Genomic DNA, 9,904 nt, shown 5'->3' on the forward strand with positions numbered 1-9,904 from the left:
GATCCTCGTCAGAAGTGACCCTAGGGGGGTATTTATAGCCTCAAGGGTCTGTAACTACAAAAACTCAGCAATCATAGAAATCAGTATGGCGAGACAGTGTTTGCTGTCTCGCTGGCCGAGACAGTGTTTGCTGTCTCGCCCAGCGAGACAGTAAATTTGCTGTCTCGCCCAGCGAGACAGTAAAATACTGTCTACATCGCAGGCAGTTTTCATCTTAACTGCCTTCCCACGTTTCAAACTCCGTTATTTTGGCAGTTATCCACGTGATTCTCGCCCATGACGTTTCCCACGTTCTTGAACAGTTAGTGGCCACGTGTAGGGCAGTTGCAAAGGTAGTTTTGACCATCTGAAAGCTGTCTCACGTGCGAGACAGTAAATTCTGTCTCGCACGGCGAGACAATAAAGACTATCTCGCATGGGCGAGACAATAAAAGTCTGTCTCGCCCGCGAGACAGTAAAGACTGTCTCGCACGGCGAGACAGTCAAGTCTGTCTCGCACGGCGAGACAGTCAAGACTTGTGTTCTTCTGCCTTTTTGGATAATTTCCTCTTGAGCTGTATTTGGATCTCTTTCAGCATTTTTTGACGCCTACAAAAGTAAACGAGTAAAAACTGTCCCAATAACCTGTTATTGGAGACTTTCTGAGATCTTTGTGAAACATTAAACAAGTGAAAACATTGAATTGACATGTCAGTACAGTCACAGCTAACTTAGTGACTTTGAGCCCTCAATTACTGATTTTTAATTGAAGTTCCAGGATCTATGGTGAAGATACCATCACTTGAACAACGGAAATGCTTTTTGGCTCGCGGGGGCCCCGCTGCGAGCCAACTCGCGTGAGGAGGAGGGGGGCAGGCGAGTGGGCCCCACAGCTTTGTGGGGCCCACTCGCCTTAGCAAAACTCCTTGAACAAGGACCACAATCATATGGTGGCTTAACTTCACATTCATTGGGATCTGATGCCTTTTTTTATGTCGATGTGACATGTTATTATGAATGAGAATCACTAATTCACATATTAAAAGAGAATTGTTGAATAGATGCACGATTTCTTCACCTCTTGATAAATAGTATCTTCTAATTAAAAACCGCCTAAAACTTTATTTTATTAGGTTATTCACCAATCTATTCATATACATATCCACAGTACACCGACAATTTCTAAGGATGATGTGACTTTAATTCTTGCCATACCAGAAGGGCAGAGAGTTATTCACATCCTACAACAGCACACTATACAACTGCAAGGCCTCAGCAATAAGGGCTAGGCCTTGTCCAAAGTTGATACCTTTTTGGCTGCACATTTTGGCAGCTTCTGTACATCAAAATTACATTAGGCAATGTTACCATATTTAACCCAGACCTAGGCTACTCCTTGGTGGCATGAGCTTAAGCTATGTCAGCAGTATGTCATGGACTTTTAAGTGTGGGCATGTAACAAGTAGGATAGGTTGCCTTGCAGCTGATGGGAATTTAAGGAAGTAAATATGTATCTTCACGCAAGTATATAATACAGAACGAAAAGAATATAAATATATAATTATATAAATAACCAAATGCCAGAAAAGCATAATGAAACTTGTGAATTATCCTTACCTTCAGCGTTGTCCCTTCCCTATGAGCTTTTTTGGCAACAGATGCAGCCTTATCATACCCAATTTTCTGTTTCAAGAACTATGGTCATATGTAACATGATTTAAGATGACAACTGTACAAAGAAATAGAGTATTAAAAATGACTGTAAACCACTAACTTACAGGGTTTAAGGATGTGACAAGCATCAGAGAGTGCCAACAGTTATCAATGCGCGAGGCACAATGCGGGGCGCTAAGCATCTTTACGCGCACATGCACAAGGCGCAACGTGATGCGCACGTCCGAGTGATGCGAGTCGCACACCGCCCACATAAGGATGTACGCGAGGCGCAAAAGGCGTTGCTGCATCAGAAGTAGGGCGTTTTGCCACCGCCTCGCTTCGTAAGGCGCATGAGGCGCAGTGAGGCGTGCCGCAACTCTGAAAACACTGTCTGCCAATGCATAAAAAATGAACAAAAGAACATGTTACTGTTATTTTTACACCACCACTGATGACATTGAGTAAAATAGAAGTTCACATCACTAAAACTTACCTCATGGAATAATTTAGATATTTTTTCATGGTTTGCTAGAATTCCTCTCACACAGTTCTTTTCAAATGAAAGGGGTGCATCCCTAAGTAATCTCAAAGACTGTCAAAAATAACTAAATTTATTTGGCATTATCAACATAAAGCAAGATTAACCAAAAAAAGAATAAAGAGAAGGCATATCTGTCATTTAGTTAAGTGCTACTTAAAGATCAATCAGGAACTTAATATAGCTAATTGGAGCAAATCATACACGAAGCAGGCCACTAGCAATCATTGGCTTGAAAACGTTAAGTTCAAAATGACCGTTTGCTCCACCAACAGTAACAGCTACGTGATTACCCATCACCTGCAATATACAAAATCATTGGATGAGCCTTCCTGGCTTTAAAGAAATAGTTCTAAGAGTATGCTATATAAGGCCCTTTGAGCAGTACACTATCGGATCAAATGGTACCATCACTTATAGAAGGACAAAATCTGACAAAGCTCAAATTAACCTGAAAATTAAATTCAACTCAGGATGCTTCACAGTATAGTATAATGATATCATCCCATGATCTCGCGAACATCGTAAAATGGATGAATGATTGTTTACCTCATTGCACTTGGAACTGTTATCAGACTAGAAGTTCCTGATCATTTGCAACAATCCAGAAAGAAAATGTGATGTGATTACTTGGATGTGGCAATTGTTTATTGCATAATTTGCATAGACGTAGTTCTCAAATGGGAAAGAGAAAGAAATCTCCCTGGTGAGAGCAGAATGACTTTCTAATTGAACTAGAGAGGCCCTTGCTAAAAGTCCAAAAGCAGCTCTCTACTTGCACTAGGTGTCTTTAAGGCAGTAAATACTTACCAAATTCCACGGTAAGAATTAAGCACCCTATAACTCCATCACGAAAATATTCATTCAGTAAATCTAAGATTTCCAAGAAGATCAGGGAATAATGCTCTGCAAGGAGGTAAAATAATAAGGAGCAAAGAGTTCCCATCGAACAGTTGTCATGGAGGATCTCTGTTTCTTGCTAGAGTGAAAATTTAATATGTAGCAATACAAGAAGCCAAGGATTCCTGCAACCATTTTACATCTTAAAATCAACATTTGAGGGATATCTGGGAAGGCCTCCACAGGTACCCAGGCTTGCTGGTGTCACTAGGATTATCAATGGCATTTGATGCACATTGCAACAACTAGACCTCGGCAATCATTCTTTCCTTTTCAAGTCCTAACTCTAGTGTTCTATTTAACCGTTCTCTCACCCTGTTCTGCCACACCTTATCCATAAATGATACCATAATTTTATTCCTGCAAGACGCCTACCATTAACACTAACTGCATAGCCAATCAATCCTGTACACCTTGATATAACTGTCTTACCATTTATACACCTGGAAGTAGCCGTCCTACCTCTTCTCCCTCACTCTACGGAAAAAGGGAAAGCACAAAGAATAGAATGCTTAGCATAAAATGCTTAAGAAATTCAAAAGACCAAACATTTAGTTAATGACTGTATGACTATTCCATATTTTTCAACAAATCCTCTCACAAGTCGACAAATAAATTACCTAGTAAGCTATTCACAGCATTTATTTGAAGCTGCAGAAATGTCAGACATGCGCGCACGCGCACATAATATTACCAGCTTAACATATTTAAGGTATTCACTAGATTTGATCAATTACAAATATATTTACTGTTATAAAACTATAAATAAAATGCTTCAAAAGCAAAACCACTTGAAAAAAGGGATCCTTGGGTATACATTCTTATAAGGTAGAAAATGTGTTACCTGAGCACAAACCATGGTGAGAGCCTCACACTGAGTAGGGTTAAGTGTGTTATTGAGGCGCGCGCCCCGGGCGCGCCCCGGGCGCGGGGCGCTTCAGCCTGGGCGAAATGTGCCCCGCACGCGAGGCGGGGCGCTGCATGCAGCGAGGCGCGCGCCTCGCGTGCGCCTCGCTCGCGCCTCGCGTGCGCCTCGCTCGCGCCTCGCGTGCGCCTCGCTCGCGCCTCGCTCGCGCCTCGCGTGCGCCTCGCGCGCGCCTCGCGTGCGCCTCGCGCGCGCCTCGCGTGCGCCTCGCGCGCGCCTCGCGCGCGCCTCGCACCTGTGTTATGTAACATACTATTTCTTCTATTTTTTTAAATAATTTACATAATTACATATTTATATCATGTAATATACTCTTTCTTACTAGTTGCTAATCTATTTTCATCTTTTCATGTTTAACCTATAAAAAGAAAACAATAATTAGTAATTTAGTATACTTGTTTGCTAATTGTAACTTCCTTCACTAATTAGCATGCTAATAGCAAATTATGAACATGTAAATATGTAATTATTACATTCATTCTTCATCTTTTCAAGCTAAGTAGCAAATATCAATTAAGAATACTAACTAGAAAATTATAAACAGTCATGTTTGTTAATTATATTTCTTAGTCTTTTTATGTGACAATTTATAAACATATGCTCATAATTGTTAATCACTTAATTTGATGATTTAAATACATGTTTCTTGTATCTTTTTTGTTACTTTAAAAATTCAGTTAGCATAATTGATGATTTAAGTTGATATTCTCATAATTTTGGATGTAGGTAACTAATATGTTGCTTATATGTTTCTGTCTTATGATGTTGGTAAATATTAATTTGAGTTATGCGCCTCAGTTAGTGAGGCGCGCGCCTTGTTGTGCGCCTTGCGCATGGTGCGCGTAAGGGACCTATGCGCCCCGCATTGCGCCTTGCGCCTCGATAACACTGGGGTTAACCTTCCCCTGAAATAAAATAACTGTATCATGCATAATACACAAGTAGGTTGACTGAATACATCATCGATGAAACTGACTCCAACAAAATGGTTATCATATTTAAATTATAAACAATAGAAAAGCTTTATGTAAAAATAGAATTGACTGAGTAAAGATGCATACAGGCATAATGCCTGCTACCATGCTCATTTTTGGGCAATATAAGCTCTCCTAGTCCACAACGAGGACCACTACAAAGAGCAAAAAAATTAGTCAATTATTTATGACATAAGAATATCCATGTAAAGTAGAATCATATATAAAGCTATACACCTTCCCAAGAGTCGTATGTCATTTGCTATCTTCATTAGAGAAACAGAAACTGTGTTTAAAGCTCCACTGGCCTCAACAAATGCATCATGCGCTGCCTGATAGAAAAGACCAATATGAATATGGTATCAGCTAACACTAGAGGATAAAGAATTTACTAATCTGATAAGAGATGTTTTTACTGCCAATAGACAATTGACCAAAGCAACCAGCAGGATTTAAGAAATGCCGGATACAAACAAACAAAATAGCAATGGCCACTAAATTTGTAAGAGAAATGAGAGGACAGAAACAAGACAAAGTTTTAAGTACAGCAACAATCTGTCACTTTACCTTTAGTTACAACACCCCATCAATTCATTGAACTAAGTTCCAGACAAGAACAACAAAGAGAAGGTGAACAATACGACAAAATTGTCAACAGAAAAGTCCTATCTGCTCCGGTGCCAAGCATTAGTTGCATTTACATTTCATCCTAGTAGTAAAAAACTGAATCCATGGGTGAAAGAAGCACGGTACAGTTAGTTACTTTGAAATGTGCAAGAATTGATGCTCAGCTGACCAGGACTTGAAGAGCCCAGATCAGGATGGGGTCAACACCATTTTGGTTTCAAACTTCCGAAATCAATTTTAAGCCAAGAATTTTTACCTTTTATTTGGGGGAACAACAAGAAAATTATTAGAAATGAAAGCGAATTAAACTAGCCCAAACATCTTTTTCCTATGAGAAAGTGAATAACTATTGACAAGAAACAGTCATGAATCAGCTTATATGAGGGATAGTAAAATCATATACCAAATGACGACACTTTAAATCAAAGATTACATGTTCCAATCAAGTTAATGTAAACTCTGAAGATGACTTGATTCCAAATTGAAAATGACAATATGACAGAGAATATGCAAGCACCCAGAAAGATCATAACCTGGGGAACAACATACAGCTAGCTGAACCTTCCTCCTGATAATATGCCCCAGAGGAAAGGCTCTAGAATCCAAAAAAGGATTTTAATAAAAGATTACGAAATATAAAAAGGTATGTAAAAGTACAAAAGTCTGGTGTCCAAGATGGATTACCATACAGCTAATTGAAAGCTTCTTCTTGATAACATAACGTAGAAGAATGACTTTAGGTTTGTAATTGAAGATTGTATCTGAAATTACAAAATGCATCTTCAATTACAAAGTGGGTGTGAAGGAACAAGTCTATGTGGATATTAATTCGTTAAGGTGATCTAGGTCGCTTTTTGCTTTTTCGTAATTCTGTTGTTTAACCATGTGATTTATTCTCTAGGACTATCTTTTAGATCATTTCTATTACCTAAGGAAAACATCCACATTTTGCTAGGTCCACAATTGTAGAGCCTTTAGCTCTGAGTTCAGTCTATTAGAACCTAGAACATCTTCGCATACAACATCACAGAACATATTTCAGTATTAGTCAATAGTCAGTATCCATGTCACTCAAAATACCGCAGTCAGTGACCAGTTGAAAGATGAAGAAATAATTTAATCAACTGTTTCCCTTCCTAACAAATAGAAGAGTAGTGATGAGAGGAAGAATACTAACTACTGCTTCAAATTTGTTTTCTGCAGTGACAAACGGTAGTCCAGTCTCCTCAGCCACTGCAGCAGCAATCTTGGCGTCAAATCTAAAACAACAATGCAATAAAAAAACAAATCAATGCGCGACAGTATATAAATATGAAATGGTGATAGACAACACATGAGCAATAGTATAAAATAGGTTAAAATGAAATAAATAGTTAGCAAGTGGCAAAGAATATATCTACTTAATTTAACAACTCCCTACCACAATGCCACTGCAGCATTTCAGCTAAATATAAACACATAGTATACAGAGAGAAAAATCAGAAGACCATCCATACCCTTTTTTAGAGTTCAATCCAGTTCCAACTGCAGTACCACCTTGTGCAAGCTGCTCATATAATAATTTCAAATAAGAAAATGGATTGATATCAAATATCAGTTTCGTGTTAATATTATGGTGAAACATACCTGACACATGCGAGGCAAAGTGTCAGTCACCCGAGAAATGCCATATTTCACCTACAATGAGAACTCTGTAAGTTAAGGAGTTGTGCATTAAAAGTTCATGATCAGATAAATACCAATCTACTAGAGTCTAAACAGCATGGTCTAACCTGCGTAGTATAACCACTGAATTCCTGCCCAAGCGTTAATAGAGTCTCATCCTGAGTATGTGTCCGCCCAATTTTAATAATATCCTTGAACTTAACTGACTGAAAAGGAAATTTTTAAACAAATACAAAAATCAGATATACTGGAGAAAATGTCACATCAATAAATGCAAGATGTATCGTATGTCTGTAGCAATTATTATATCCTCAAGATACAATAAAAAGAAATCTCTAATAGTGAAGAAGATGTGGGAAAAAAAGATTCAAACAGTTAGACAATTTGGAAACACGCCTCTCCGTCCAGTATTTCATATCAGCATGACTGTCAAATATTTCCAAGACGACGACCAGTATTGTGCATAGTTGCAATGGTGCAGACTAAAAGGACTGAGGAGCACTAAATACTAACAAACAGGAAATTGAGGTTAAGCTTTGGTGAAAGGCAGCAGGAAAGATAGTATTCAACTCAGATATCAACAAACTACTTTGCAAAATAAACATGTATGTGGTTGAGTCTTTAAAACTATAATGACCAAGCTAGCTATCAAATCAGCCACTTTTATTCAAAAATTTCTTACCCATAAAACTAGCCTTATTAAGAAAAGAAAATATGATAGACACCTAGACATTCAGGCAATACATATATAGAGAGAGAGAAAGAAGCTCTAATATACAAACACAATAAACGAGGCTAAGATAACAAGTAATACATGTTCTCAAAGCAAGACAAAAAGTATTTAAAAAGCATTCACAAAGGTGGGATTTAATCCTAAAAGAATATCTAGAGTAACTCAGATTTTCGACCTTCGCGTCCAGTGAGCTGAGCAGCTGTTTTAAAATTGGTATGAACCTTGAATTAATTTCTACAGCTGCAGCAATGTGCATAACCTGAAATGGGCAGTTCAGTTATATGTTAGTGTGCAGCTGCAAAACATTGTAAAGACAACTTGTTAGGCCATAAAAGAAGTATATAGGATAATGCAGGCAGGCACACAAGTCATATTGCTAGGGTAGAAGGCTCCATTTGTCTAATGATACACTAGCTTTCTTTTTACCAACTGGCCTTCGTGACTTCAAGGAAAAGTCCCTATTTGCCAAATTTGGTCATTTTTGCATAGGACATAAGTAAAGAATTTCTATTGTCTTCCATAGCCAATCCCAGGTTCATAGGAAAATATTTAGATGATGAAAGAGAAGGTGATAATTATAATGGCACATGACATATTTTCTCAGCAAATGGTAGGAAAATATGCACAAGATAAGATAGTAGAATTCAACAAGGATCACATAAAGCTAGTGAATGAAGTTTAAGATTATGCTGCAAATGTAGTCCCTTTGGATTGGCACTGTGAGCCTTCTTAAATCTAGATTGCTTCAGTTTCAATCACTTAACTGCAAAAAACCAAACTGAGGTTTGTATAGCTTATCTTTGCGACTTATCATGAAATGTGATTCTTTGGAACCATAACTGAGGATAATCACGAGCACCTCATCATGACATGTGATTCTTTGGAACCATAACTGAGGATAATCACGAGCACCTTAGTTGTGAACTACAGTTTGCAAAATCATAGAACTTTGAAAGTAACAACAGCTCTCAAGGAATCTAAGAGTAAAAAAGCCAGCTAGATCTTTGAATAATATGACCCATATATCCTTCTCTCCCTCCCTCTTGGTCTAGAACTAACAAATATCTAAAGAACCTAGGCTGCCCACACAGAGATGGCTGCATAGAACTAAAACTTACTGTTGGAAATGTATCATTTGAAGATTAAGCCCGGTTAAAATGGTCATTAGGGTGTACAAACTTTTCACCACGTTTATGACCAAGTATTTCTGCCGCTCGATTTGCAATCACCTGGGAACAAGAAAGCAAACAATAAAAAGAAAAAAATGAGTACTAAAATTTGTATTTTGACAATAAAGTCCCTACGACTACACCAAAACTCCAAAGTTATGGTGAGGGTTTGAGAGGTATAATTATATTCTCACATGCCCCCGCAGCTTGAGGACCATTTCGTTGAAAGCTGGACTCAGAGCGGTATTTTCTTTTAATCCGCTTTAGAAATTCGTGGGAATTAGGATTTGGACCTTGATTGCTCCAATGTCATGTTAGAGCCCCTGCCACTAGACCGAAACTCTAAATTTATGGTGAGGGTTGAGGGTTATAATTTTATATTCCAACAGACAAAAAAGGGTAATCAAAATTTAAAGTTCTAGAATGCAATACTGAAGAGAGTATCATATTATAGACCTTCAGATATAATGCCTGATAGAATAAAATTACTTTATTTCACGAATAAAAAACTTGTCCAATCTAAAATCTAAAAAGATGATTACATATTGTCTAAGATGGATGGACATCACATTGCTGAGTTTCACTGGGAGAGGGAGTAAAGGTAATATATCAAAAAGAGGAAAAAGAAGAGATGTTTGAAACTACATTTTCTGGGAATCTCAACAAAACATGTACACCATTATATCCAGCATTCTTTCTTTGGGAAAAAACTGAAACTACGTTTACAATGGGTTGCTA

The 9,904-nt window shown here is 38.1% G+C and overlaps 1 pseudogene; it reads right to left on the reverse strand.

The window, feature by feature from the left end:
* LOC109839873 overlaps positions 1-9,904 on the reverse strand; it is a 21,289-nt pseudogene that overhangs the window by 5,676 nt on the left and 5,709 nt on the right.

This window comes from Asparagus officinalis, chromosome 5 (assembly GCF_001876935.1).
Source record: "Asparagus officinalis chromosome 5, Aspof.V1, whole genome shotgun sequence".
NCBI classification, from domain to species: Eukaryota; Viridiplantae; Streptophyta; class Magnoliopsida; order Asparagales; family Asparagaceae; genus Asparagus; species Asparagus officinalis.